Below are 16,284 nucleotides of genomic sequence, written 5' to 3' on the forward strand. Positions count from 1 at the left end.
GCTCTAGTTCTCCTGCAGCAGGTCAAGATGATGCCAGCAAATTAGCATTTCAATCACTCATAAATGAAGATGTGCGCTGCCTTTAAACTTACTTAATCTCTTATGCGTGGCAGGTTATCCTTCGTTAGGTGAAGACAGACGCCTCTAATTAGTGAGACTCAACACATAATTACCCATCACACCACACTAAGCTTGAGATGACTGCTTAAATATTCATATGCTGATACCAAGAAAAAGAGGAAAACTTGCATATATAAACACAACCTCAAGGTGTATGAACAATCAACACAAATCTAAATAAACAGATACAGAACCACATAAACAAACCTATAAACTAAAAATCATTTGTCATGCTTTTGTCATGCTATAAAGTACAATTATTTGGAGGGGTTGACAAACTAACATAAAGCATATAAAATAAACTCTTTCTCTATGTTCTCACACAGTGAAAAATATATTGCGGAGCAAGACAGTACAGGCTACTAGACAAGACAGTGCAGGCTACTTTTAGTATGAAATAAAGTCTCATCTTTCAAATTTAGTAATTTTTATGAAATTCTAACAATAAATACTGTTTTGTGGTGCTTTTGTGTAGGCCTCAGTTCATTTTTCAAGTTCAAGTCCACTGACTTTAATCTACTAACTGGTTTGGTTTGTTTGTCGGACAAAAATAGCGCGTATCTGCATTATGATTGGTCAGATCCCCTGTCAATCAAATTCCGGCGAAAGGTCTTAACACAGAGCTCTTAAATTAATATTTTAAACCTTACAAAATGATTGCAATGTATAGTTACAGTCATATGTTTACCTATTGTACATCTTTCAGAATCTGCAAAGTAATGCTCAAGAATGCAACACAATGCATTAAGAGCCAAGGATAAACTTTTGAGCAAGATTATGGTGATGCAGGACTAAATTAATTAATGAATTTTTAAACAAAATAAGAACAATTTACACCAATGATCCAGTTCAAAAGTTTACACCCCCTGCCTCTTAATGGATGCTTCCTTCTTGAGCATCACTAAATGTTTGCAGGGTTTGTAATAGTTGTAATAGAGTCCCTCAGTTGTCACCAGTGTGAAAAGATGGATCTCACAATCATAGTCACTGCTAGTAAGGCCGTGTGTCCACCAAAGCGTTTTTTCACGCGGCTGGTGTGTTTTTTCAATTGTTTTTAATGGGAGCACCGCGTTTTTAAAACGCCATGAGCGTAACACTCAACTTTGGGTAAAACGCAGCGCTCATCACTATGCGGCGACCAATCGACTAACGGTATACAGGAAGCAGGTAAGTTGAAAATTATGGTTATGGTTATAGTTATGAGATTTGGCAGACACATTTGTCCAAAGTAACACAAAAATTAAAAATTAAAAATAAACACAATAGTTAAAATGAACAGTGAACAGTTTTAAAATGTTGGTAAGACTACAAAGACTCTGTCTTTGGATCATTGTTTTCAATAATGTGCTTTTTTGTCATTTGTTGTGTATCTTTGGATTATGTTTAATCCAAATGAGAAAAAACTTCCTGCTCAGCTACTGTTCGGACGCTCTTGCTTACTGCTCCGCGCTTTGCTCTATCGCTTTTACATTTTATCTCCTATATTTTATATTTTATTTCCTTTTATCATCTAATTTTAACTTCAGCAAACAGCACAGTGCTCAGACAACAAAGTTTGGATTACTACAAAAACGCAGAATTCTTTTACCCGACCAGCTTACATTCCGGGAAAGGAAAACACAACTGTGAACCAGAAAATATGAACACATCACACCAGTCCTCAGGTCTTTACACTGGCTCCCAGTTAAATTTAGGATTGATTTTAAAGTATTATTACTGGTATATAAATCATTCAATGGTCTAGGACCTCTATACATTGCAGATATGCTCACTGAATATAAACCCAACAGATCACTCAGATCACTAGGATCATATCAGCTAGAAATACCAAGGGTTCACTCTAAGCATGGCGAGTCTGCTTTTAGCTATTATGCTGGAACCAGCTTCCAGAAGAGATCAGACGTGCTCCTACAGTAGTCACATTCAAATCCAGACTCAAAACACTTCTGTTTAGCTATGCATTTACTGAATGAGCACTGTGCCACTGTTCGTCCGACTGTTTGTACTGTATTTTATTTTATTTTTCTAAACTGTTTTAATTATTCTTATTTATTTTATTATTTTAATTTCTTCTATGTAAAGCACTTTGAATTGCCATTGTGTATGAAATGTGCTAATAAACTTGCCTTGCCTTGCCTTGCCTATGTTGTGTTGTAAATAAATCCAAACAATCTAAAAGCCATTCTTTTTTAAAACTCCTCATTCTTTGTGCAAGGTTGCTCCTAATAGGGCCGTTAGGGGAGTGTCTTTGTCTTTCTCAGGCGTGAAAGGCTTACATATTAATGATGTGATCACGCCTCTTCGCATAAAGTTTTCTTACAGAAAACACGTCTTACATATTTTAAATCAATATATTGTCTTATCTGAATGAGCAGTCAGGATGACTTCCACATAGTTTTTGAGCAAATATTCTAGGCTACGTGATACAATTTTCAAAAGTCTTGTGAAGAAATAATCAGTATGGGTTTCATGACCTTATTTCAGTGACAAGTTTTTTTTGTATTTTCACAAACCACGCATAAATGTCATTATCTCAAAACTACAAACTTTTACATACATGCTGCTGATATATTATTGTAGCAGAGTTTGTGCTGAATACAGTGTAATCAGACTTTAGCAATGAAAATGTCACAAGTAACAGAAATAAGCACAAATGTCAGAGCATGTCAGAAAACCTCCAGGCCCAGAAAACACATTAGACCCCAGAGGGTTAAGGAGAAAAGAAATAATAAACAGTGTTAATTCAATCAATAGCCTAATGGAAATAAAACAATACTAATATACAAACCATAGCATTAGAGAGGCAGGTTTCCAAGTACAGCAAAGTTTTGTCATATAAAACCCCTAACTTTGTATTGATAGGGTATTCTCTTTCAGGACCTTCTCAATTACTGAGGAAAAAAATTGCTTTATTAAAAAGGCAGACAGGAGCACCCATTAGCAACTTGGTAAACAGACCCCTAGTTGACATTACTGTAGGAGGAGAGAGATGCCCACTAGGAAGTGGTTTGAATCTGGAAGTGTTTTTTTAAATCCTTAAAGTGTCTATTTTCAGAATCTGCCAGGTACCAAGCTGAAATAATGTCCAAAGGCTTAATTTTTAACCCTTTGCTGCACCTGACCGGAACCCGAAAAATCAAAAAATTATGTAGAAAGTGGCATAAGTAAACAACATACAGAGACAAAGGAACACATTTTCCCATACAATTCTGACCCCAGGAATTTAATGGAATGGTTATTTTTGACATTTGGCAACATATTGACCCTATTTCTGGACAAAAATAGCAAAAAATGGCCAAAGATGTGTAGAACATCAACTATATTTTCGTTTTCTCAAGCGCATAGAGTGATTTTTTTTTTTCACAACCTTATTTCTTTATTATTCAAGTGTCTATTTTAAGATTAAGTTGGGTACCAAGCTAAAATAATGTCCAAAATGCTTTATTTTTAACCCTTTGCACCAAACCCGAAAAATCTAAATATGATATAAAGTGGCATAAATTTTGATGTAAACAACTCTCAGAGACAAATAGACACATTTTTCTATACAATTCTGACCCAGGGAAATTGTTATTTGTTATATTTTACAACATCTTGACCATCTATGGTCAAAAACAGAAAAAAAGCTCATTTGACAATGTTTTTATTATACTAATAGCAGCCTGAAATGGGGTTTATTTTAACCTTTTCCTGCACATATCCTGAACTTGAAGAAATTGAAAATAGCTTTACTTTTGAAGTAAACAAAACAAAGCAAATTAACTTTTTAATTTTTAAACAAAAAATTACAGACAAAAATTCCAAAAAGGTCCAAAAAGTTGACTAACTGCCAGTTTGTGAATGTTGGGGCTTTGCAGTTGGCAGTTGGTGGCCATCGGTTGGTACCTGCAGATTGCCATCTCCCACTGCTCTCTCTTTTGGAACAATTTCAGAAAGTATTTGAAACTATAATTAAGATATACCTTTGTAGTCATAACTTAAAGTAATTTTTCAGCAGTTTTTACTATAATCACAGGCTTTCGGAAAGCGAGAAGCTATCTACACAGTATCCGATATATGAGACGTAGCCAGTTCACCATACCGCATGATGGATATTTGTGAACAGATTCCATTAACATTAGAGGACTTGCCTTTGGATACAATTGGCTATCACAAATACTGCTATAAAAGCTTTACAGGGAAAATGGATCGTTTACAAGTGTCAAAGGCTTCTACATCTGGTGAATCATCATCATTGAAAAAGGACTCTCTGCACCATGTCAAATCTCTGTCAATTCAATCTGAAGGAGCTCCAAGAAGGTGTTCCTACTTGTTTCCCAATCAGTACATTTTCTATGACAAAGTAAAATCCAAGTTCAAGGGCAAGACTGAAGAGCGTACAAAGTTTCAGAGATGGAAACACAAGGAACCAGCCTGGAAAGTTATTGAACCTAGGGCACAGGAATTAAAGAAAGAGGCTCTTTATCGCAAGGTGCAGGACAAGGACCTTTTTGCAGTGGAAGCTAAGTATCATCCATCATGCAGAAACAACTTCAACACAGAGTACCAAACCCATAAGCGTGGAAGGGAGAGGGCAGAAAAGGCAACAGACAACACTGACAGCCTGCAGGCCCAGAAGATAGCAGCACATAACAAGCCGTATTGTGTGGTAAAGGATTATAATCTTAGGAGTGTGATTGAATGCAAAGAGGTTGTCCAGCTAAGACCCATATTCAAGTTGTACATGAAGACATTGGACAATCAAGGTTCCCTTTCGAGAACGGTCACTTTGTATTGCGTAGCTAATACGCAGTGGGAAACTCCTTTCCTCGTGAATATTGAAGCGAATAATTTAAAACGCAGTGCAGCTGCACAGCGAACACAGCAGAGCGTCTAGCTCGCCCATTGGCTGTGCTGCACAGCCTATGGCCAAGTGCCTCTGATGCGTGACCCAATCAGATGGCTTGGCGCCCAACACGTCAGAGCGCGCCTAAATGGGCGTGGTCTTTGTCTATAAAGGAAGCCCATTCTGGCCAAATAATAGATTTTCCTTCCTTCAGCATCTCTGACCTCCTCTGAAGCTTTCGCCATTGAAACAAGCCAGAACAGCTAGAGCAAGCCTTGCATACAGCAGACAGCGCCTTCAACTCACTTCGAAGCCGCTTCACTTCTGTCGCTGCTTTCCTGAGGCCATCCGGCGAGAAAAACGCTATATCCTTTTACCTCATTGTTGTGTTCGCCGCTGCAACACTCAGTTCTAAACGAGTCAAATTTATCGAACGTTGTTTCAAATGCCTCGCCCCTCGTACACCTTGTGCGGAGCACGCATACACAAGGAAGATGGGCACTCGGAGTGTGCCACGTGCCTGAGACCCACCCATGCTGAAGCTGCACTCTCTACCGCGGGCTGCTCTCACTGCGAGAGCCTGCCCATCTCAACGCTGTGGACGCAGATAGCTCTCTTTCGAGAAGGCGACACCACTCCTACTGCACTTCCCTTTCTGGCACTACTTCAGCCACGAAAGAAGAAGTGCCGCAGCCAACGACAGCCCGAGCACATGGAATTAAGCGAACCCACGCTGGCTACGTCCCTGCGTGCCTCCCTTTCTCCATCTCAGTCTACTTCGCTGGTCCTGTTCACTCAGGCAGACCAACCCCTCTCTCTTCAAGCGTCAGGTCTCATCTCCTTCGGCGGATCGCACGAAGAACACGATGACAGCCTCGCCATTTCTGCATCTGAGGAAGAGTGGACGGGCTCGGTTGACCCCGCCCTCTCACAGTCTGGTGCTAGCGCTGCTGCTACCAGAACTAATTCGGACGCTGAGATGCTGTGTATCCTCACTGCGGCAGTTTCAGACCACGGTCTCGAATGGGCCTCGCCTGAGGAGCCACCTAGAAGCCGGCTGGTTGGATGGTTTCTGCCTGGGCGCCAGCAGGCCCCCGTCACAAGCCAGCACGTTTTTTCCCTGAGGTCCACAACGAACTCACAAAATCATGGCGTGTACTCAGCACACATGAGCGCTTCTACTTCCACCACGCTCTCCTCTGTTGATGGCGCAGCGGAAAAAGGTTATGAGAAGCTGCCTCCGCTCGAAGAAGCAGTTGCCGCCCATCTATGCCCGCCCACTGCTGTTGGCTGGAGACCCAGAGCGGTCCACTCTTCTAAGCCCTGCCGAAACACTTCAGCCCTCGCTGGACGCGCCTTTTCTGCTTCCGGTCAGGCTGCATCGGCTCTACACACCATGGCGGTGTTACAGGTATTTCAGGCCAAGCTTCTCCAGGCAATGGACGAGTCTGGCCTGAACCCTGAGGCATTCCGTGACCTGTGCAGCGCCACAGACCTAGCACTGCGCACTACAAAGGCTACCGCCAAAGCGATCGGCAGAGGTATGGCTAACCTCGTCGTGCTCGAGCGCCATCTGTGGCTGAACCTCACGGACATCAAGGAGCTGGATAAAACGGCTTTCCTCGATTCACTTATCTCCAGCACCGGTCTCTTTGGCCCGGCTGTGAAAGTGTTTTCTGAGAGGATTCACCTAGGCACAGAAATCTTCACAAGCTATGAAGCAATTCCTGCCTAAGCGCTCCAGCTCTGCCTCAAGCAGCCACAAGAGCACGCCGCCTCCTCAGCCAGCGAAACCAGCGCCTCGGGTCTCTCAGCCCTGCAAAGAGCTCATTTAAATCTCGCAGCTCCCTGTTCAGTTCAGGCGGCTGGAGATTTTTATATTGTAATTAATGGACCCGTTGCACGGCACGTGCCTATACAAACACTGTTTTCACAGCGACCCAAATAAAGCACAAAAAGTGTATGTTTCACACACACACAACACACAGATAATCGGTCCCCCTTCACTAGGCGGCCCCACCTGTTGTCACTCTATCTCTGTGTCGGGCCTGTCCCAGCCCAGAAGAAAAAATGTGCACAAAACATAACACTAGAGTATTAGGTCCTCCTATGCTAGGCGGCCCAGCCTCAATGTATATTCAAACCCTAGCCACAAGGGCCCAGGTCTGGCAAGCCATCCCTAGAGTGTCGAAATGGGTTTTGTACATTATAAAGTGAGGTTTCTTGCTCCAATTCGCTCGCAGACCCCCCACGGTTTCAGGCGGTCGTCGAGACCTCGGTGAGAAGCGGTGTGGCTCACGTGCTTCTCACACCTAAGTGCAAAATCTGCTAAAAAAAGGGGCGATAGAATTAGTCCCCCCCGCGCTGAGCCGGTCACCAGGACGGTGGCACTCGCCCCATTCTAGATCTGAGATATCTGAACAAAGCTCTCATGAGATGGTCGTGCAGAATGATAACTACCAAATAAATCCTTGCGCATGTTTGCCCAGGGGATTGTTTTTTTTATGGTGGATCTGAAAGACGCTTTCACATTCAGATAACGCCCATCACAGGCCATTCTTGAGATTCACCTTCGAGGGGCAAGCTTATCAATACACGGTCATGCCGTTCGGTCTCTCTAAAGCAGCCCGTACTTTCACAAAGTGCATGGACGCAGCGCTTTCTCACCTGAGGCAACGGAGTGTGCGTGTTGAACTATCTCGACGATTGACTCATTATGTCTCAGTCGAAGACCGAATTATTGACACACAGATCCATGCTCCTCAGCTATTTGGAATGCCTGGGGCTCAGGGTCAATTTTTCCAAGAGCAAACTGTTACCCAGCCAGAACGTAATCTTTCTGGGCACAGTTATCGACTCTACAATGATGAGATCGTGGCTCACACCAGAGTGCACTCTCTCTATTCTACAGCTGTTAGCCTCCTTCAGGGTAGGTGCGTGCACGCCCCTCAGGAAGTTTCAGAGGCTTCTCGGTCCCATGGCCGCTGCATCGTCAGTACTCCAGCTAGGGTCCGATCTTATCAGTCTACCTATTACTGGCCAGTAGCATAATTGTCCTGGGACTTATGTTTAGATGTTTGGCTGGGACTTATACTCCAGCCCCTTATTCATGAAACCCGGGTCGCGTTATGGCTTGTTTCTGTGAGCCTCGGGGTGCCTCCCTAGGGTCCAGTTGTATGCAGCCAGTTGCTAATAGTGCGGCGTTTTACATTGCGTCCCCACTGCGTATTAGCTATGTAATACAAAGTGACCGTTCTCGAAAGGGAACGTACTCGGTTACTAACGTAACCTCGGTTCCCTGAGAGTAAGGGAACAAGTATTGCGTAGCCTGCCACAAAATTGCAATCTGTCGGGATTTGTCGCTTCAGTCGATTTAAACCTGCTATAGAGACAGAGCGCAACGCGTCATAATCTGAAGACCACGCCCACCCAGGGGGAAAACAAACCAACGGTCTCCATTGACTTTGCATTGCGAGAGGCTGCCTCCTTGTCATTTCTTGCTTCTAAGAAAAGACAGAATAATGCCTAAAAGCTGCTATGTGACAAGGTGTACAGCAAACAAGCTAAGAAACCCAGAAATAAGTTTTCATAAGCTGTCGACTCCAAAAAACGAGTGTTTAGGACATAAAAGTGGATACAGGCTGGATCGAATGGGTAAATTGTGGGATCCTGACACTCAGTATGCACTAAAAATACACTACGTGTGCAGTAAGTTAAACATTTGGTCACTGGTGAGTCAAATATCCAAATGTCAGCTTTATATATTATATTTCTGTAAGATAAACTATCCTGTGTTGCCGATTACGGTCTCCTCCAGCGGACGTACGTTAGTTCTCAGAGAAATGAGACACGTGACGCTCTGTCTCAACTGCCTGTATCCACTTTTATGTCCTAAACACTCGTTTTTTGGGGTCGAGAGCTAATAAAAACTTATTTCTGTTTTTTTTTAGCTTGTTTGCTGTACACCTTGTCACACAGCAGCTTTTAGGCATTTTTCTGTCTTTTCTTAGAAGCAAGAAATGACAAGGAGGCAGCCTCTCGCAATGCAAAGTCAATGGGGACGGTTGGTTTGTTTTCCCCCTGGGTGTGGGCGTGGCCTAAATGCGCTCTGTCTCTATTTAGCCAGGATGGGCTTCCTTTATAGACTAAGGCCACGCCCATTTAGACGCGCTCTGACATGTTGGGCGCCAAGTCATCTGATTGGGTCGCGCGTCAGAGGCGCTTGACAATTTCTTCAAGTTCAGGATAGGTGCAGTAAACCCCATTTCAGGCTGCTATTAGTATAATAAAACATTGTCAAATGAGCTTTTTTTTTTGCTGTTTTTGACCATAGATAGTCAAGATGTTGTAAAATATAACAAATAACAATTTCCCTGGGACAGAATTGTATAGAAAAATTTATCCATTTGTCTCTGTGAGTTTTTTACATTAAAAGTTATGCCACTTTATATCAGATTTTTCGGGTTTGGTGCAAAGGGTTAAAAATAAAGCATTTTGGACATTATTTTAGCTTGGTATCAAATTTAATCTTAAAATAGACACTTGAATGATAAAGAAATAACAGGTTGTGAAAAAAAAAATCTATGCGTTTGAGAAAATGAAAATATAGTGTATCCTCTACACATCTTTGGCCATTTTTTGCTATTTTTGTCCAGAAATAGGGTCAATATGTTGTCAAATGTCAAAAATAACCATTCCATTAAATCCCTGGTGTCAGAATTGTATGGGAAAATGTGTTTCTTTGTCTCTGTATGTTGTTTACTTCAAATGTTATGCCACTTTCTACATCATTTTTTTTATTTTTTGGGTTCCGGTCGGGTGCAGCAAAGGGTTAAAAATGAAGCCTTTGGGACATTATTTCAGCTTGGTACCTGGCAGATTCTGAAAAGAAAAAAAAAAGGGTGCACGTGGACCCCTATTTCCATCTAGACTAATGAGGCAGTATTAAAGTAGATAATCTTTATTGTGTACTTTATATGAAATTCACTCAGCTTGTATGTACATGGCAGTGCAGGACATTGCAGGACAGTGCACCACGTCAGCATGATCTTCCTTGACCACTCAGCTCTTTTACACATAGACAACCTTAATCTTTGATGATATGTGGCTGGAAGTTAGACAGCATGCTGACTACATACCATATTTGATTTATTTTCACAAGCCGGGAAATCGGGATTTGGCCTGACACAATTTTAAATTTTATCTTTGCAATAGCTCTTTCAACATGAACCCTGTGCTTGGCTATTATTTTGGTCATTTCAACATCTTCATGTGGCATCTGTTTGTTTGCTCTTGCAAAAGGTGGAATATTAATTTGCAAACCAATCTCCTCAACTTCCTTCTCTATTAGAAAGCCTTTATCAACCATCAAGCCATCTCCTGCATGGGGATAGCCACACTGAATGTACCCCTTCAAAATGTTAAGGATGTTGCACTCATTGAAAATCTCTTTGTCAGAAATTGCTCCGGTGAAGAGGGCAGACACATAAATGACTGCACCTCATGGATCACAGGCCACTAGAGACTTAAGGGTGTTAGTAGACTTGTAGGGGGAGTAAGTCTGACTCTGAAACACTAGTGAGCTTGGTTTCTGAATCTTAAGTTCAGTGCAGTCTAAGATGGCAAAAGTATTTGGAAATTCTTCCTTAAATTTAGCTGGCATTTTCTCAGAAATAGCATCCCTGCGTGGCCAAATAGACAATTTGCCAAGACTATCATACATATAGTCCACCCAGGAGTTGATCAGTGTGCTAACACTCTGTAAAAGGATGTTAAATCTGAAGGCTAGGTCTTTATGGTCCAAATTTAAGTCTTAATTTCATTAAAGTCAGTAACAATTGAGTACGCAGTGAAAGTTGTTTGATCTCATTATTGACTCGTTTGTATGAGAGAGGAATGTGTGTTTGTGGTGCACTTGGGTCAGTTGGAATGTTAAAAAAGTCACACAAGCTGTTAAATTGCTCACAAGAAAACCCTGTGCAGTAGTGGAAATAATCAGGCACATGGCTTTGGTTTAAAATCTCTGGGTTTAAAGCAACTGAGGTGTGTGCATACTGAAGTTCCTTTTGAAGATGATGGAGTTGGCCATCCTTCGCCTCGAGTTGAAGCTTCAGATTTATGATGTCCTGCTTGTGATTGGCTAATGCGTCCTGCAGAGTTCTCAGTTCCTCTACATGGTCGCCCATATCATGTTCTTCTGTAAATGACAAAAAAGAGAAAGGAAACATGGAATGTTGCTAATTTATGTTATTTTCTTCTGCTTTACTCCTTGACTCTGCAGGACCATCATCTGCGAACCAGCCGTCAAACGACTTCCCAGATTTCCCCCTGCCAACACAGCCGTCAAATTTCTGTGCAGTGCTGCATGAAAAAAACGTGTAGCTACAGAAAATTGACAATCACACCATCCCAGTCTTTAGCGTTAGAAAGAGAGACCAGACAACTAGATACAAATCACATCTGGCATCTTGCCCGGGCTCCCCGACTAACGTCAAGTGTGTTCAAGACAATATGGTATAGGAGAGCCGACTTTGACACCTTGGCTATGAGAATCAAGGGCACATCCAAAATGCAGACCAAAGCAATGAAGAGAGGGGTAGAGCTAGAACCTGTGGCAGCGCAGCAGTAGTCGAACGTAACAGGTAATCTGGTATACCCTTGCGGCTTTGTAGTGACCCCCATGCTCCACACCTTGGCACATCCCCAGACAGGAAGGTCGTAGATGGTACAAGCTTTGACCTTTTGGAAATTAAATGTCCAGCAAAGAACAGCGGCCAAGACTGTCCCTATCTCCAAAGACAGGCAGATGGTGGTTACAAGCTAAAGGAGACCCACGCGTATTACTACCAAATAATAGGGCAGCTGGGACTCACAGGCATGCCTTGGTGTGACTTCTTTGTAATGTGCGCAGAAGACTACCACTTGCAGCGGATACATTTAGATGTAGAAAAGTGGGGTGAGATGAAAGACAAATTAGATTAGTTTTCCTTTGATTACTTCCTTCCCAGTTGCAATCAATAACTAAAAACAGATACAAATAGTAGTTTAAACTTACCATAGGTGGAGTCACTCTGTTGTGATGTACTGTGAAATGTGTCCTCGGTGGAGTTTGAGGTGCTGGCTTCCTGCCACACATGATTCAGTACACAATCAGTTTAAAAATTGTTTAGTTATCTTCATGAAATCATTCAAATTTAACAAACCCTTCTAATAACTTAACTTTTGATTACACTGTTGTTTTGTTGGGGTTTTGATCCTGTATTGGTTTCTTACCAGAAACAAATAAAATGCACTTTGTATAAAGCATGAGAGCATACTGTTGTAACACTTTCCCTCTTACATTTATGCTGGGGTGCCAGACAGATATACGTATACTGTCAAAATTTCCTTATACTTGTTTAGGGTCGTTAGTCACGTCAAGAAGGAGAGTGAACACAGGACACATGTACTCAATTCATTAACATGAATCCTTAATTTTGTAAAAGTAAACCCAAAGAAAACCAACTACTACGACTCAATATGCACATTTTTAGTATATTCACCATGACAGTGTACCAATTTCATCACACCACACATCACCATTTGAATAATAATAAACATACACAAACCCAATAGAAACAACACAGCAAACAACACGTTTCATTCATATCAAAACCCTCTTCACATAGTTCAAATAGTCTTGATTTCGAATTTTTGTTCAAAGGAGGGATTAAGAGAAACAGTCAAAGTCATTTAGTCCATCAAGATTTCCACAATGTATTAAAGGGCAGTAAAGAAACCATCAAGTCAGTTAGTCCCGCAATAACCGCTCTTGATTAAAATATTATATTACTCACGCTCCACTGCTTTATATGAGTCCGTCTCACTCAGATACTTAAAATACCTTTGGAAGAGAACGCTTTATTCCCGTAGTCTCTCTTATTGATAACTGGAACTCCATCAACACCACAATCGCTCCTCTCCATTACCACAACAAACAGCAAGATGTTCCGTATGCCCGTTGCTTACTAGTAGATTCATAAGGCAGATTAAATATCCATTCATCGACGTAATCAACTTTCCGTCGGCTGAGTAAAAATGAGCCTGCACACAACCTGAACCCATTCGTTCTCCCCGCCATCACTCTTTTTAGCTTAGCCAATGCGTACATCATCCTGCATCCAGTATTCCCAAACCGGACTGACAAAAACGCCATCTTTGTTGTGGCACTTATTTAATTATACGTTGCATTGTTCAGTATATTCTGTTCCTCTTAATATAGAATATTATTATATAGACAAAAATAACACAAAATAAATCATATTTATTTTGTGCTTATTAAAAGATGAAAGTGACACTGTGTTCTGTAATAAATCTCACTGCCCAAATAAAGTCTACACGGTAGTAAACAGGTATGACAGCACATAAGTGAGTACTGTTAATGAACTGATTAAGTTTGCATACCAACCTTTTCCTTGGAGATCTCCAGTAAGCCCTGATGTTCCCTCCTTTGAACTGACACCGGGAGCGCCGCGATCGGATTGGGGTACTCAGGGGTAGGCAATCGATTAACAAAATGCTGAAATATATTTTAAAGTATGTCAGTGAGCTTCCGTCTTGCCTTTAATCATCTTATTTTACGTTCAAATATATGCATTATGAGCAAAGAACCGCCATTATTTCCAAGCAATGCTGTGCTGAGTTAGCTAGCTAGCTAACATTAGTGTGTTCTTACCTTGGAGCAAACATAGACTGTGTTTTTGTTAAAGGGCACCTATTATGGAATTTTGAAATTTACCTTTCATGTAGTGTGTAACATAGATCTAAGTGAACAAAAAACATCCTGCAAAGTTTGAAATATGAAAGTGCACCGTATATAAAGTTATTGTCTTTCAAAAGTAAGAGTCGACTCTGAGTCATTTTTATGAATCGTTAGAAGACCGAAGCTTTTTCTCTGACTAGATGACGTCAACTTGTCAAGTTATTTGAATACGATACGCCCACTTACTGCGCTCCAAGGCCAGGGAAAACTTGAAAACATCACGGCGACGAGACGCTGTGTTCTGAAGCATTTGAAGACTAAGTGGCTACAATTCATATATGCAACTATACCACAGAAGTATAGTCCGAGCCTTGTGCTTTGTTCGCGGCATTTTGAAGACGGTTGCTTTACCAACTTAAATGCAATCAAACTTGGATTCGCAAGCCGGCTGATATTGAAGGAAGGTTCAGTTCTAAGTGTATTTGCATCAGCTTCCTCCTCCGTATCACAACCTGTAAGTGTTATTAATAATTGTTGCTTTTATGTTTTATGTAGCATGCTTAATAATTATTTGGTTTGTTGTGTAAGCACCGTTTAGCTTCTAGGTCTTCAATGACAATTGTATTGGGATATGTGAAGTGTTTGTCGTTGTTTTCGGAGTTGTCTTAAAGAATAGAGTAATACCTCGTAACTGCATTATTTTTTTTTTTTTGTAAAAACGTTAAGTTTATGCCTCGGGCTAACGCAAACAAAGACTGATTGAGCTTTTACAATATGAATTCTGGGCTATGCTCGCTAACATAACATTAAATTCCTTATCTCATTTTAAATGTTTTACTACAAACTACAAAGCAGTGGACTATAATCATTATTATAACACAATTTAATTGATAAAAGCATCATTGTACTCCGTGTTAAACAATAAGTATTATCTCTGTAAACACTGCTAACATCATCGGACCAATCACCGCAGATTAGCGTCACGTAAAGGCGGGGTTTTGAAAAGTGATTCACTAAATGAATCATTTGAGAATCGCGGTCAAAACAGGTAAAAATAAATGCATATTATAAGAAAACTAAAGTCTTTTTTGTCATTGCATGCATGCAAAACTGTTGTTGGGGACTTCTAAAACAATATTAGGAACATTTTAAATGCCATAATAGGTGCTCTTTAATGGGGCCTCCCACACTGCTTGATCCACATCCCGCATTACTCCGCTTGGGTTTTAGGTTTCAGGAAGGGAAAAAATTGCTGTTTGAGCATAAACAACATCTGCAAAGATACAACGCTCAAAGTTCAAAGCAAAGGGAGATATTTGCTTTTAAAGAAATCGTTTTTTAAGGACTACAACAAATGGCTGGTAGGGACTACACAACATTCCTCACGGGTTAGTGACATCACCAACCCTTACATTTACATAAACCCCGCCCCTGGGAACACGCAGTCCATGTTGAGAAGAGGAAGAGTTGTTGTAGTCGAGCACATTTGTGAGTCAGCTCAAACTGTAGCATCCATCTTTTCACATGCAATAGAAAGTCACTCTGTGTGCATCTCACAACAGTTCCTATACGAGGGATTTATAGATTATCATGGTAGAATATGCTAATTGAAGATAGTTAACTCCACATCAGCAACATAAATTCATCAACTAACCATTCAGAGACGTCCTGTTGCATTCTACGCGTTGTCACTTCTTCTTGAGTCTCTCCATCTTTGTCTGACTTCGGTTTAAACATAAAAGGCAGAACAGTTTCTGACATTAGAGTGTGTGTCTGTGAGCTGCTAACACACAGGAGCTCTTGAAACTCTGCCCTCTGTGTCGGGAGCAGCAGCTCATTTGCATTTAAAGGGCCAGACACAAAATGGTGCGTTTTTGCTAACCCTCAAAAATTGACAACTTTAGCATGCTATATAAAAATATCTGTGGGGTATTTTGAGCTAAAACTTCACATACACACTCTGGGGACATCAGAGATTTATTTTACAGCTTGTGAAAAGGGCATTATACCACCCCTTTAAACATCTGTTATGTGAAAAAGCTTTTTCAGGGCAGTACTAAATAGAAACAATGTTTTTATGATCCTTCTTATTAAAAAATAAATAAAAAATTAAATTTTGGAGATTCTGCAAGGTGTATGTAAACTTATGACTAAAGTGTAAAAAAAAACATAACATTATTAGACGGCAAAATGTTGCTATGGTTACTATGTCAATCATTGCAATTTCATGAATCACAGGACTAAAATTTAGCGGATTCACTCCCACATTTAAATGCAGTTTTCACTCTTTATAATTTACAGTGTAAACGTAACCACTGGTCCTCTAGAAGCATGAAAAACAAAACTGTTATTTAGATTATCAATAGCGCTCCCTTTAAGCCATTACTTACCGTGTTCTGCACTCTCCCTAAAACTCTCGTCATAAACACTGAAGTTGTCAGCACTGCACAGTGAATCTCCTATTTACGTCGCATCTAGACTTTGTTGTTTATGAGGGGATTTGCGAAAGGATAAAGCTTGAGCTGATTCTGAACATATATTTTGAGCGAGTTATCCGCATTGTGACTCTAAAACGCCTCTGATTTGCCACTGTGTTCAT

The sequence above is a fragment of the Scardinius erythrophthalmus genome (assembly GCF_964197995.2).
Source record: "Scardinius erythrophthalmus genome assembly, chromosome: 8".
Classification (NCBI taxonomy): Eukaryota; Metazoa; Chordata; class Actinopteri; order Cypriniformes; family Leuciscidae; genus Scardinius; species Scardinius erythrophthalmus.